Source organism: Syngnathoides biaculeatus, chromosome 1, assembly GCF_019802595.1.
Source record: "Syngnathoides biaculeatus isolate LvHL_M chromosome 1, ASM1980259v1, whole genome shotgun sequence".
Classification (NCBI taxonomy): Eukaryota; Metazoa; Chordata; class Actinopteri; order Syngnathiformes; family Syngnathidae; genus Syngnathoides; species Syngnathoides biaculeatus.
The window spans coordinates 364,468-379,254 of NC_084640.1; the positions used below are offsets into that span (position 1 = coordinate 364,468).

Genomic DNA, 14,787 nt, shown 5'->3' on the forward strand with positions numbered 1-14,787 from the left:
ATTTTTGCCCAGCTATCTTTGGGTGAAAAATAAAAAAATAAACAACCATTCGCACTCGCATCCACACCTTTAGCATTAAGGCATGAGGCTTATGAGGACTGGTCTCTTAAAGACACGTAGACTTGTACATGTTCAGCTGCCTCAGCATGCTTGCACTTTCACACTATGGAGTCTCTTGCAACAACAGCAGTGCATCTCTTAATGTGCAGTCTCACAGGAGACGAGTAAGCGCATGCAAATTACGTTTTTTCTTTTTTTTCAAATACTTCGCCAGCAACTCTATATGGCAAACAGCAGGTAGTGCATCCTGGCTTGTGTGGAAGTTGAAAACAAGTCAATGTAACTTTGTGGGAATGAGATGGGGCATACTGTAGCAAAGGTAAAAAGTTATGAGTCACAAAAAAGTATAGCGCTCCTCACCTGCTTTATGCTGCAAAATAGAGAGGAAAACGTAAAAGAGAAGATGGATCGTTGGCCTTTTTTGAATGCTACTAAGGTCTTGAACAGTGCAAGTCAAATATTTATCTTACTTCGCCATAATATTTGACAGACCTTGTATTTCATGCACAAAGTGACTTCAATGTCAAAGAACACGCTGGTGTTGGCTTCATCTTAAGCGAGACCAAACGTTAATGGAACACTAGATGTGCAGTCCTCGTTAGAATTAAAGGACGGGTCAACAAAAGCCCCCGAGTTATGCTTCCCAATTAACCACCTCTATGCTCATTAGCCAGCTCTGTTGTAAACAAATAGCTCGTAGAGTTCGGCTATGTCATACAAGAATTAATTGCTGATTCATTTCTTTTTGTTGACAAAATTTAATGGTAATATGTGATGTTCTGCTTCAGGCATGATACGTTCAAGCGTTGGATGGAGTCAGTGGCATTTTTTCCCAGTCTAATACATGAAGACAGGTAGTAGATAATCCATCCATTAAGATGCGTATCCTCACAAGAGTCTTAGGAGTGCTGGAGCCGATTCCAGGTATCTTTTTGACAGAGGCGTGGCACACCTTCAGCTGGTTGGCTGTTGCAGTGCACATAGGAAACAAACAACCATTCATGCTCACATTCACACCTATGGGCAATTTAGAGTCTTCAATTCCCCTGCATGTTTTTGGGATGTGGGAGGAATCCGGAGTGCCCGGACAAAACCCACGCAGGCACGGGGAGAACATGCTCACTCCACACAGTCTAGGCCGAGATTTGAACCCCTGTCCTCAGAACGGTGAGGCAGATGCTCTGCCCACTTTGGCACTATAGTAGATAATATAAATGGTCATTATTTGTGCATCATAATTCCATCCAAACAGCTTCCCCTCAGCAATATGTGAATGTTTATTGTATGGAATTTAATCAAGTCACCAGAATAATTAATAGAGGAAAGCAGTGGCGTCACTTGGTTTTATGGACAGGGGAGCTTAGTCAACAAGACTCACAGACTGAGTGATAGTATATGCCTTTATAGGTCATTTGAAATCCTTTTTATCCCAATATAGTCATTGTAATTTTCTCTTATCGTCTCTATTTATTTCAAAAACAGATTTTGTATGGAACAGGAATTAACTGGATTAAAGATGAATAAAAATAGCATAAAAAAATTTCCAGGGGGAAAATACCTGGAGTGATGAATTTACATCATTTTGTTGTACCTGTAGATATTCCGACAAGCCTGCTAGTAGTTGGGCCTATGCGGCAGATTCCCGACGCAGACACAGTATCGTTTCAGTGTTCAAGCAATACTTTGCCAATGATATGGGCCAATGTCAGCCACTGCTTGCCCTGTTGCGCTATCTCTGTCCTTGGGTGATAAAAGTAGCTCAAGTGTGAAAAAAGTTGCATTCAAACTGGACTCACAGGCAGTCAATGGCAACTTTACATAATCTGAAGAGTTCATGGAAAACTTCTTTGAATGGTTCTATGGGATTTCCTAAATCCACCGTGTGCTGTGTTACCTGGAGGTCCACTTGAACCAGGGTGATAGTATATAAAAAGCAAGTGAAGAACTTCTCTGAGACATGGAGGATAAGTGAGTTTGGTGAAAGTGAGGTCATCCTTCAGTATTAGGCTAAGCATGATAATTAACATTTAATTGGCTGAAAGCTTTAAGTGCAGGTCCTGGTGGGAGTCAGCTACATTATGTAGAAATAAATAGGTTTACAGCACAATGAATAATTTAGAGATCAATAAAATGTGAACAAAAAAGCAAGGAAATGAAAAGTTATTTAATAGACCGTTGCACAAATAAAGTAAAGTAAAACTCTTTGTTCAAGATTAAGTGAGGTGTGCACAGGTAACAAAATGTAGCTTGTCTAATTGATACAATGGATTATGAAAAAGTATAAAGAAAAGCGGGTCAAACCATTGGTCTACTTTTCCTCATTGCTGTTGAAGAGGATTGTAGTTTGGCTCCATTTGTTGTGTACTGTGCAAGCGCTGCCATTGTACTTCACCGCACATACACTCGTGAGAGGATGTGGTCCAAACTGCGCTGTAGTTCAGACACAGACACATCCATCCAATAAGCGCAGAGTAAAATTAGTCTCTCCAAACTCCCCCTTTTAAAGGTAATTTTCTGAGTATGAGTTAGGAGCATCGCAGTGTTTGTCGCAGCAACAAACATATCTGAAGGCTAATTCTGGGGCCCCCATGCGTACTTGTCTGAGTGTGTGTATAAATGTGAAAATGGATTTGAGTCATGGAGTGTGCTAGAATCTCTCTTTTTTTTTTTTTTTTTTTTTTTTTACAAAAAAGTGCAGCTGAGAGACAAACAAAGAGCTATACTCTCATTGTTTATGTGATATGGTGTCTATGTGCCTGTGTGCAATAGTGTACTTATTTGACAAGCAAGTGGAGGTTGATGCTTAATGCATTTTTGGACCTTATCCCCGGGCTTTATAGGTGTGTGCAGTCATGATAGACGCGTGGAGGAATTAGGATGGTCTCAAACAGGCGCTGCTGTGGAATAAGAAGGAAGGAAGCCCCTGGAACTTATTTGTTAGTCATCCATGCATTGAAGTTTTTTTAGTTTTCTTTGGATAAAAATGTGCAGATTGGGTTAGGTGTAGGGTAAAATACTGGGGCGGCACGGTGGATCAGCTGGTAAAGCGTTGACCGCACAGTTCTGGGGACCCAGGTTCGATCCCGGCCCCACCTGTGTGGAGTTTGCATGTTCTACCCGTGCCTGCGTGGGTTACCTCTGGGCACTCCGGTTTCCTCCCACTTCCCAAAAACATGCAACATTATTTGGACACTCTAAATTCCCCCAAGGTCTTATTGTGAGTGCGGCTGTTTGTCTCTGTGTGCCCTGCGATTGGCTGGCAACCAGTTCAAGGTGTACCCCGCCTCCTGCCCGTTGACAGCTGGGATAGGCTTCAGCACTCCCCACGACCCTTGTGAAGATAAGCGGCAAAGAAAATGGATGGATGGATGGATGAAAAGTTACTGGATGCTATAATTTTCTTGCAGTCACATCTCTTAGCTGAGATTGACTGAAAATCGTTGGCTAGACATACGTTTGATAAAGTTCCATTGCAGTCTTATCAATCTGGGGTAATTTGCACTACAAAGTGATTGTCGGACATCTAAGAGAAGTAAAAAAAAAAACTTTTTTTTATTATGCTGATAAAAAAAATGAAATCATACAGTTTAAAAAAAAAAAAACAAATACAACATTCACATTTTTTCTTGGCTGTAATAAAGACAAAGGTGGTAGGTAGCCTATATTGATCATTACCACAGGTACGAGTGCTGCACCCCTGGTTCAAACAAACACTATTCCTTTGAAGTATCTGTATTTATTTGAATTTTTTTTCCTCCACATTATTTTTCTTAAAGCACTCATTGTTACTTGAAAGATATATCTGAAAAGCCCAAAACACAAAGTTTAACAATTTTATTCATTTCATTTTTTTTCCTGAGAGCACAGATGTGCTTGGTCACAAAAAAAAGATGTACTTATTTGAAAGTCTGTGAAACTAAAACTTTGGACTTTGTACAAAAAAAGAAAATTACATCCTTGAAATTCTAATAAAATATTCTAATAATCCCTTAATTTGTCATAAACATAGATGGCAGGTAATTGACCACAGGACTGAAATTGACCCTGATGGGAAAAAGGTTCCACAGCCCTGCTTCAGTGGCTGGCTAATTCTTTGTTTTCGCCATCCAGATCCAGTGGCTTTGTCCATCTCTTAGTACAGTTCATGGTTCAACAAGCCCCTTCTCTCCCTCCCATGACCATCTGCGAATGTGTAACATATCACTGTCTCCACCCGTGTGTGTCCGTAGGGGTACTCCATGTCCTCCCACAATGCGACTCTGCCAGTGAATGAGTGCTTCGTCCCCCACAGTGTCCCAGGGGACTAGCATCTGTCGGCGTGATTCACTCTCGACTACTATAAACTCCATTACCCGCTGTCCTGCTTCTCCGTCATTCTCAGCCACATTCCAGGATCTGCAGGAGGTAGGTGCAACACGTTTGTGCACATGCATTTGAATGCAGTTGTACAATATGTACAGTGGTGACACAGTTGACAGCTGTGTGAGGTGTGTGGTCACTGACTTCTTCAGCTGCGTGTTCTTTGCAGAATGGTGTACACTATCCTTCCGGCGTCTTATGTTTCACCGTTTTTTTCTTGGTGAAGTTTGAAATAGTTCCTCTGCCTGTGCTTGCTTGTATTGTGTTTATTAGGAATGCCGCTGCAAGAAAGTCAGTTTGTGCGGGGAAGCATTTCAGCAAAAAGGTCACTTTTCCATCCGGGGCCAACATTTCTGGCTGTCAATAAGAAATCCAGTACAAGAGCTGTAAAACACTAGTGAGAATGACCTTTTTAACAAACAGAGGTTTGGATAAATATTTCGGATTGGGTTTTCTGAGGTTTGCCAAATAAAGTGGCTGGTGAGCACATGTCCGGCTGCCATCCTACTACCATGGTTTGAATCCAGAACAACACTCCCACACGTATTCTCTTAAAAAACAGCCCATTGAAGGCCATTTCCCTCTCTTCATTTCCAGGAGGGCTCATCATAATGGCTTGCAAAAGCCTCGAGAGCTTCTCTGCACACACTTTGGCAGCTGTTTCATTAATGAATACCCAATTCACTCTCTTTGAAAGGCTCAAATGTTATGTTGTTACATGTGAGGGTTTTAAATATGTCTATTCTTGTTAGCTATGAGGATTGAAATGCAAAAATGATTGTAAGCCTTGGAGAATGAGGTAAGATTTAAAATAAAGAAGATTTTTTTCTGTTGTTGAGCCACAATATATTATGTCACCCTGACTTTAAAGATCCACTGACACGTAAAACATTATTTTTAGTATGTTTTTAGTTAAAAAAAAAAAAAAAAGTCTGCCGGAATGGACCCATCCGTTTTTTCACCACACTTCAGGATGTATTTGCATATTGATTTTTTTGTATCCCCGCCATGAAAATCCTCTCGAGGCATTTGTGTTGAAGAACCAGGAAGTGACGTTTTTTGCAGACGCCCACACTGGCGGGTTCAAATTTCTATACCTGTTTTACCGGCAGGAAAGTACCTGTTTTTTTTCTTCGTTAGCCAAATTGCCGGCTTGTTGTATTGCTGGATTTTGCTCGAACACTCGGGAGGATGGATTCAGTTGTCACATTTTTCAAAAACACCCGGTTTGTTATGAAAAATGGACTGCATAGGTGCAAAGGACGAGAGCTTTGTGGGTTATAAATGACAGGTAGGTGTGTATAGAGCCATAAAAAAAATAATAGTTGGGGGGGACTAATCTGTCTCCCAGATTAGAGCATATGTTACGTGTGAATTTAATATAAATCCTCTTGTTCAAACCGGCAAAATATAACAAAGCGGTTGTATTGTATTTAAAACAATTTAATCACAAACAATACGATACAACACAAAAAAATAACAAAATAGAAGGACAAAAACAGTTTAGTAGCGTGTAACACGAGGTAACTAGACATATAGTCACCAAACTCGAAAAACCTCTCCAAAAGCAGCAATAATAAAAAGCCGCGTCCCTGTCCGATGACATAATCCTTCTCTCAGAACGTAACAAAAGACCCGCGTCATAATATCTTCATAAATACCTAAGTCAGGGGTGCTAAATGTGTTGATGCCAGTAGCCCAGCTTTGTCGCTTGTCAGCAGCCGGCGTTAGCCTCAACGAATTGGCCAGGGAAGTGGTTTGGCTGCATGCGGGGAAGAGAAAGGAGCCCCCCCACCGGTGTCTGGGCACCCCTGAAGTAGTTACTTTGCCTGGCATGGGACCTCCTGAGTACGCTACGTACACGAGACTTGTAAAAAAGTTAGGAAAGCAAACAATTATAGGCCTGTCATTTATATTATAATATTTCATCGGGTTCCTCGTCCATCTGTTGGAGAGTCTGTTGTTAGTTGGAACTGATCCGCATATCACCTAAATATGGCTTGAAACAATAGGGTAATGCCCCGGTCACTTCACTCGATTGTGAGATGTTCTCTTCTTCGAAATGAGGTTCAGTCTCAGAATGGGTGGTCAGAAAAATCCGAAAATCTCTCTTGTTCATCTCCCATAGCAGGTGGCACAGGCGTCTTCTCAAATCACGTTGTATGACGTTGTAGGCAATATGGCCGCCACTGGGATGTCGAGTGAGACTTCCGGAACTTTGCACATTAATGACAAGCTCTCCGCTCATTTTTTTTCTGTGTAGAAATTGAAGTGAATAAATATTATACGTAGTTTTCATAACAATATCTATTTTAAAATGTTTATATGGCTGTCCGTGGACCTTTCAGGAAGCTAAATTAACCATTAACTCCTACTTGCATGTGTTTATATAGATGAAGATATATAAATAGCTTTTATTAAGCAGGTATATAAATGAGATATCAGACAATGAGACCGATTTTGGATTAGAAAAACAACCAAAGCGGTAAGACAGCGCCACAAAGCTCAATACTTAAAATCAATACCACCAACAACAACAACAGATCAAATTAAATGATGAAGAATGGAAAAAAAAATACTGGGTAGCAAACACAAGTGAATACATAAAACACCAGAGCCAAATCACAACAGTGAACATGGAGGATTTAAAATCATTAAGCCATTTCTACAACATTCTACCCAAGTAAATCCTTCTAATATTTGGTGTCATTCACGGCTGACAGAATGGGGTTACTATTTTTGGTCTCGCTAAAGAGAAATGCTATTTCTATTACTCCTACCTACAATGCAATTTCTATTAAAATTATTCACACAAAGACTTTTAAGCTTCAAAGGCCTAAAAGATTGAATTCCTGAGAGAACATGGTCAATATTATGAATGGTGAATTTATACAATAACATTGCAAGCAAACGATTAGAAAATTGTCGGGTTTACTGACATGACTTACTTCCTTAAATGGACACCTGATAGTTAATGTTATTTTAAGTTGACCTCTAATTAGTTTGGATTTTTCCACAAACATTCTACATAATGAAAACCCAATGGCACAAAATCTTCGGTATATGTATTGAAATAATTATGATCTTGTCTTAATTGTTCTGCATTTAGGGTTAGTAATAATATGTGGTGACATTGGAGTTTAACTGCTTTGAAATGAAATGCTTTCACTCCAAATAACTTTGATGTGAAAAATAATGTTCCCTTTTCTAATGTTTTCTAAAGGCACATCCTTCTTTTTATGTCACGTTCATTATAAAAATGTGAACTGCTGAGCTTAAGGGTGTTAGACCTTTGATGTTCCACCAAATTGCGGTCTCATTTTTCTAAAGTAATCGTGCAAGGAATTTGACCATTTCATATTTATGAGCAATGAGTAATGTCTTGTATCTTCTTAGTCTAACCGCAACCAACTCCAGAAATAAGAATAATATCTTTTGTTCCTGCGAGGTGAAAGGCAGGTCAGATTTTGTCTGCTAAGCAATCACTGCGGCGTCTGACTTTAATTGCTGTAAGCGTAGGGTGGTCTTTGAAGGTGACCTTGTAAGATAAACAACAACACTAAAGAGATGATTGAGCAGAATTTTTTTGACAGGGACGCCCCCATTCCAGAGCTTTCCGCTTTCTCTTCCTCTGCAACCTGCTCATCTGTCCAATATTATCTATTCATTTATTTTCCGCCCCGCTGCCGTACAAACGGCTCACATTAATGACGTTGGCGTTACCAAAATGAAACACTCCATTGTCCTTGTTCCAGACGCCATGCATCTGTTTCCCATTTCCATCTTTATCCATTCCCTCTTTTGCCTCATGTTGAATATTAATACGAATAGCGATAAGATGGGAATTTGTTGGGGGTGGGAGAGAGATGAGGAGAGAAAGAGCGAGTGAGATACTTTAGCTGATGAGATGACAACACAGATAGAGAATGATTGACTTGGAGAACACAGGAAGGGGGAGGGGGGCGATAAGCGATGGATGGAGGGCAGAGGAGAAAAGGCGAGATCAACATGGCACTAATTGTTTCCTCTGCACCCCAACCGAGCCTCCATCAGCCATTCATCACTCCGCCGCAATCAGTCCAGCGCAGACACATTGGCAAATGAGACCCTCCTTTTACTCCATCCATTAAGGAGGCAGTAACATTGAGGTGTACGCTGCAAAAGAGGGAGTCACATTTTACGTGAATACGCTTCTCGGGGTGTGTGCCCACGTTGGAGCGGGAGTTTGTCTGATGACGTTGTCCCTCTTTTGCCTGTGGTCGTACGACACAAACACATTTTTCATTTTGTCCTTGTTTGAGTGTGTGTGCAGCGACGGTGGTGGGGTGGGGGTTGGGGGGGGCGGCTACACCATCAATCAACCGTGCTAAATCAAATGGAAAATCATCAAACTTGCTGCATGACGTATGCACCCTTGGATGAAAGGCAAACACAGTAAAACATGGCCGTGAAGCTCATTGCATTTATTAAGGAAGCGTTGTAATTAGCAAGTGAAAATGAGCTTAGTTCCAGCTCCGCGGCTGCCAGCTGGGTGCGACTCGGGGAATAAAAATGTGACTGTGAAAAATCAAATCACCGATAAAAAAAAAATAGCTGGAACCACAACTCGACAACCACCATTACTGATGTCAAAGGATTAGCACGTTCGACACAAGAACGGATTTGGGTTTAATGCTGGCAACAATTGAGACAAATGAGGCAAAAATCTGCCATAATTTTTTCCCTAAGCTGTATCCATAGACATGAGTTAGTGGGTGTTTGGGCCACATAGAAGAAGCCTTTTAATGACCTAAATATACTGTCTACACTTTCTTTCCTCCAAGACAGACAAGCAGTGTAAGTCTCCTGAATGCTTATCTTCACTCGACTGCCGGTTGTCAAGGTCAAATGGAATCTTTAAATCTCAGGCAGTGTAGTGTACCTGCCTTTTATTGCACAAAGTAAAACACATAAAGATAAGTGTTTTGTCAAGTAGTAGACGGCCTTGTGAAATAGTGAACACGATGTCTTTATCAGGCTTTGAGTTATGTGGGATCCAATGGGGGCTGAGCTCCCATGTACTCCCATAACGGCACTAAAATCACATATTGTATATGTGCCACAATTCTACTTGTTGGCACAGGGAGAAGCGACGGATTAAAACTGAGCCTGACTTTACCTGTGAGAGGAATGCTTTGGTTTTCTAAAATTCCGTTTTATTTTGTGTATTCTGTCATAGTTTGCTGAAGATGATAAAAAGTAGTATTGGTGTGCATATTGTTGCCAACTTAGTCCTGGTACATACGAAAAGGTAATCAGGCTGTTTTTGTCACAAATATTTCCCTTACCGACCAAGGATGACAAACACCAGGTTATTTTATGTTTTATACGACTATGATGTAAGATTATCCTGTGGTTTGAGGTGGGTTAAGTATGAATTTGTCAACATGAGTCATGGGTTGGGGCTGACAATCGTAAATCTTAAATTTTATACGTGTTCAATAGCTGAGGACGTAGAATATTCAGTTGTGTAATATAGCTCGGTTTCTATCTTGAGCCATTAACGTTGCATCCTAAAAGAGACGAAATCATTTTTACCACTTGAAAGGATAGGGAATTGACCAAATTTGGACATAGTCAATATTGGACCTACGCCAGTGATACGATTGGTTGACTAAATGCAAAAATAATCTTTGACTTCTATCGAAATAATTGTTTGTGGGAGCTGAGGTTTTCATTGAAAAATTTCGGATAAGGTCCACTCCCCCCAAAATTTGTGTAGCCACCATTGACTCTGCTGCATGAAAGTTTACTCACAAAATGGCTAATGTGAGCAAAAAGTCTGTTTTTCTTTCACTCTCTTTAAAGTGTCAATAACCACAGTGGCAATTTTATATTATTCTAATCGTGAGTTAAATAGTTATTTACTTACATGTCTGCTCATTGTAGTGTCAGTGATGTTTTTCCATTTTTTTTAACTTAGCAAATCACAGCCAGCCCCTTCAGCTATTCTCCGGCGGCAATAATTAGACCTCACCTTCTCACATGCTCTGTGACCCTTATACTGTCAGATGCTTGTGTACAAAGAACACTACACTCATCTTTCTTCTCCGTCATCTTAAAAGTATCAGCGCACCTCCTCTGTGTAGCCGACGATCCCTTCTTGATTTCATTTTCGGCGTTCTAAATTAATTACGCCTCATGCCGTGAGGAGTTTATTCATTTATCCCTGGAACATCGAAGAAATTGCATTAGATGGGATGTCCCCAACCACCAGCAGCCCTTCTCTTAGGAGCCTTTTCTTCTGATTGTTGAGAGTCTAATCCAGACTCAGCAACAGTGCTTATTTTTTATTAGTAGGGGTGGGAGAAGAGAGGGTGTCAATTAAGCTTCAGCTTCTTCTTGAGAGAAAGAGCAAAAGAGAGAAAGATGAAGATGAAAGGGGAGCTTAAGTGACACGTGTACTATGAGGACATGTGACTGATTAATTTGCGCATTTAATTACAGGAAAATGCTTGGATTTTATGCACTTAAAATAATACATACCAGGCCAAATACAGGCCAAGGGAGATGGGAGAGCAGCGAAAGGAGGACCAACTGTCACAACTGCAGTGCAAATCACACAGTGGGAAACCTTAATCTCCAAATGCGTGAGGCCAAAGAGTATTTATGTCATGGGTTATTCGAAACTACTTACCCAATTTCCATTGAATTTTGTGAAGGAATTCAATTTTCATGACTGGATTAAAGGTACAGGTAGTGAGTAGATGTCACATTTCACTCTTACAGTATGCATGCATTGGGGCAAAGTGACGTGGTGAACAACTAACTCAAGAAGTCTACGGAAACAGTATGGCGTTGTATGCCATGGTTCTTCAATGAAAACATTTCTGCCTCGATGGAGGTCTACCCGTGACTGAGTTTTATGTTAATTTTGTCCTTTTTTTGATTGGATGAGTCTTTTCTGTACCTGTGATGTTGCTGCTCCATGCTCACATGGAGAAATGTAAATGACTGGTGTGTATGTGCGCTCACAATATGATTGCAGCACCAACATATACATGAATCAATAACGTTGCGTGATGGGCTGAGGCGCGTTTGATTATAGTGGACCCGGCTCGTCTTTGTTTCCTGCAACAGTCCACCGAGGGGGAAGGGGAATGGGGGCAATAAGATTATCAGCCCCACTGATCCTTTCCTACTCCTATAATCCATTTTGTTTTGCCTCTTTGTTCCGATTGCTGTCCTTTTCTATCACGCACCCTACTGCTTCTTACGAGTATATCAATCTAATGTTTTTATTCCTTTTCTCAGGTTCTTCAAAAACCTGACATTATAAGTTATGTCATGTGTTGAATCCCACAGCCTCATTAGAATTCTTAGTAGCCTGGTAATTAGCCTGAACTGAAGCTTTCTTCATTCATCCAATGATTGCTCTGAAGGCCCCCATTGTTCTGTAATTGGCATAAACAGCAGTCAGTGATAAGGAGCCAGAACCTGTTTGACTCACAGTCAGGAGCGCAGCCAGGGATGTGGGGCCCTGTGGATTCAAAAAAAAAAAAAAAAAAAAAAAAAAAAATCACTTGGGGCCTCACCATGTCAATGCTGCAAAGTGAAGAACATGGCCCCATAGAATTGCCTCCCCTGACAGTCCCGATACTTATAAGAGCAAAAATGAGATGAGGGTTGCAACCTGGAGAGTGCGACCAGGAAACATGATCGTATTGGATCGCAAATTATGCTAGGTTCCATAGACGACCATAAAACCATAATATCAAAAATATTTTGAAAGAGAAGCTTGTCTTTTGTATATATTTTTAAAAATGCAGGGCTAATGCCCACACATGCAATACGAAGAAGACTCGAAATTGTCACATGCACTTACCAGCCAGTACTTGCTACATCAGTATTGCTGTCCGCCCCTGACCAGTTTTGTTCTCATTCTTTTATTTTTCATCAAATTTAGAGGGGTGAACAGTTTATGGTAATGTCATTGTTGTACCCTATATTCCCACTTGATAATGATTTGGAAGTTCTTTTGTAAATATCAACCTTTGAACAACCGAGTCCCTCTGATGCTGTGCAAGCTCACTGTGTCTTGTGCTGTCAGAAGTGACTACAGAAGTGTTCGCAATACTTTGACAACCATAGTACTTGAATAAGAACATAATGTTGCAACAATCTCTAGTTATTATGAAATTAAATAATAAATTCAGAACACTTTTATCACGCTAATTTTGACTTTCTGTAGAGGATGTTCAATTAGCTGTCTTGTGGTTGACGTGCAATGAAAGCTTAGTGTTAAGTTTCCTCTTTGTTGTAAGCAGCATTACTCCTTACGTTTAATTTATAAAAATGTATGCGGCAGAAAGAATGCCAGGAAAATCTTAACTCAGAATAAATTTGTGTTCCATCCACAAGGAAAACAAGATGTTAGATTACTGGATGACTGGTTATCATCGTCCTTGATGTGCCCTTGTATTTATCAGTGATGAGGTACATTTGTGTGCACCCCTGAGGCACTGGGCTGGTGAGGGTGGTGGGGGTGGGGCTCCTATGACACAAATTACCAGCTGGTCATGAGTAAAGACAGAGTGAGTGGACGTGCAAGCTATATTTTCACATACTGGTGGTTTATGAGAATGTCATCTTCAGTGTACTGCTCCTGATGTCTTATTTTGACTTCTCTTACCTCAACTTCTGCTATTCCGCCTCTGCTTTTAATGCTCATCATCCCTATATAATCTTTCCAATTTAAGACATTCCTCCTAATCAGTGCTCTTCAGAGGTCTCCATAAATGCAAGTGTGAGCATTGAAATCTTGCATGAGTCATCAGACAACATGAATACTCGAGGTCTGATTTTATTTCACATTTGATATATTTGGTATATATTTTTTTGGCTCATAAGTGCATACAACTGTCAGAGCCACCCCCCCATCTGGAAAATGATTGATTGATTATTGTGTTATGTATCCGCGCACGTGCTGGGGGCTGTTCACCAGTGGGAGAGCGAGAGTTGTAGCAGCATGCACCGCTGTGTGCTTTGCTTCATGTGCCGAATTCAAAAGAAAATGTGAATTTACAGAGAGCCGGAAAATGGGAATATCTGTTTAAAGAAGACATACAAAGGTATCACAAGATTTCCGTGTATTCAATTTAATAATTTACTGCATGGACAACTAACACGGGTGCATTGTTGCCCATCCATTTTCAATGCCGTTGATCCTTACTGGGGTGAGTTAGATCCTGTTCTGACTGACATTAGACGAGAGGCGGGTACATCCTGGACTGGTTGCCAGCCAATCACAGGGTGACACTAATACAACAGGTGACTATTTTATTTATTTATTTTTTTCCAGTGGTGCCATGTGTCACGAACGAGGCTCGAGGGCGGACCCAAATGCGCAAGCCTTTATTCGGTCCGTGGTCAATGATCAGTGACTCAGTCAGGAAAAGCAGCAATATCAGAAGAGGGAGGCTTACTACGATGGTGAAGGATCAGGCGACGGTTGGTACACGGTAGGTCAGGTATACGAGATTGCGGGAACGAGGCATGGGAATCAACGATCTGGCGGAGGACTAGTTGTACTCAGTGTCCTATAAGGGGTGCAGGTGTGTGCTGACTAATTGGCTGACCACGCCCAGCCTGGGGAAGATGCCAGGGGCATGACAGTACCATAACTGCCAGCTCCCGACGGCCCAGGAGCATCTGGATGGGCCGCGTAGAAGTTCTCGATGAGGGAGGGGTCCTCAATGAAGCGCGAGGGGATCCAAGAGCGCTCCTCTGGTCCGTATCCCTCCCAATCCACCAGGTACTGGAACCCCCTTCCTCTGCGGCGGGAAGACAGCAACCGGCGCACTGTGTATACCGGCCCACCATGGGGCCAGGGGCGTAGGACGATCCGGGCGTAGTCTGCCGACATGGAACGTAGGGTGCACCCTCATGGACCTGGGCAGTCTGAGTGATACGGCGACCGGGTTAATGATTTTGGTGATTGGGAACGGACCAACGAACCTGGGAGCAAGTTTGCGGGATTCCATCCGCAGCGGGAGAGCCTTGGTGGAGAGCCACACTCGCTGCCCCACCCTGAGTTCTAGTGCGGCTCTCTTGCAGTCCGCTGCGGACTTGTAGATGTTGCCCATGTGCAGCAGCGTCCTCCGGGCTGCCTCCCAGGTCCGTTTGCAGCGCCGTACCACTGCCAGGGCCGACGGCACTGCGGAGATATGCAGATATGGGAGGTCAAGTCTGCTGAGAAGATGATAATGTCGTCAATGTATACAAATACGTTTTTGTTCAGGAACTCCCGAAGCACGTCATTAATAAAGTTTTGGAAGACTGCCGGGGCATTGGTCAGTCCGAAGGGCATCAGCAGATACTCGTAATGCC

At 41.8% G+C, this 14,787-nt stretch overlaps 1 long non-coding RNA gene across 1 annotated transcript in view; it reads left to right on the forward strand.

Annotated features, from left to right (window-relative positions):
* LOC133497867 (uncharacterized) overlaps positions 1-14,787 on the forward strand; it is a 132,891-nt gene that overhangs the window by 33,735 nt on the left and 84,369 nt on the right. Inside the window, exon 2 of the long non-coding RNA XR_009794133.1 lies at positions 4,290-4,464. This is a non-coding gene — a long non-coding RNA (uncharacterized LOC133497867). The remainder of the gene's footprint in view (positions 1-4,289; positions 4,465-14,787) is intronic.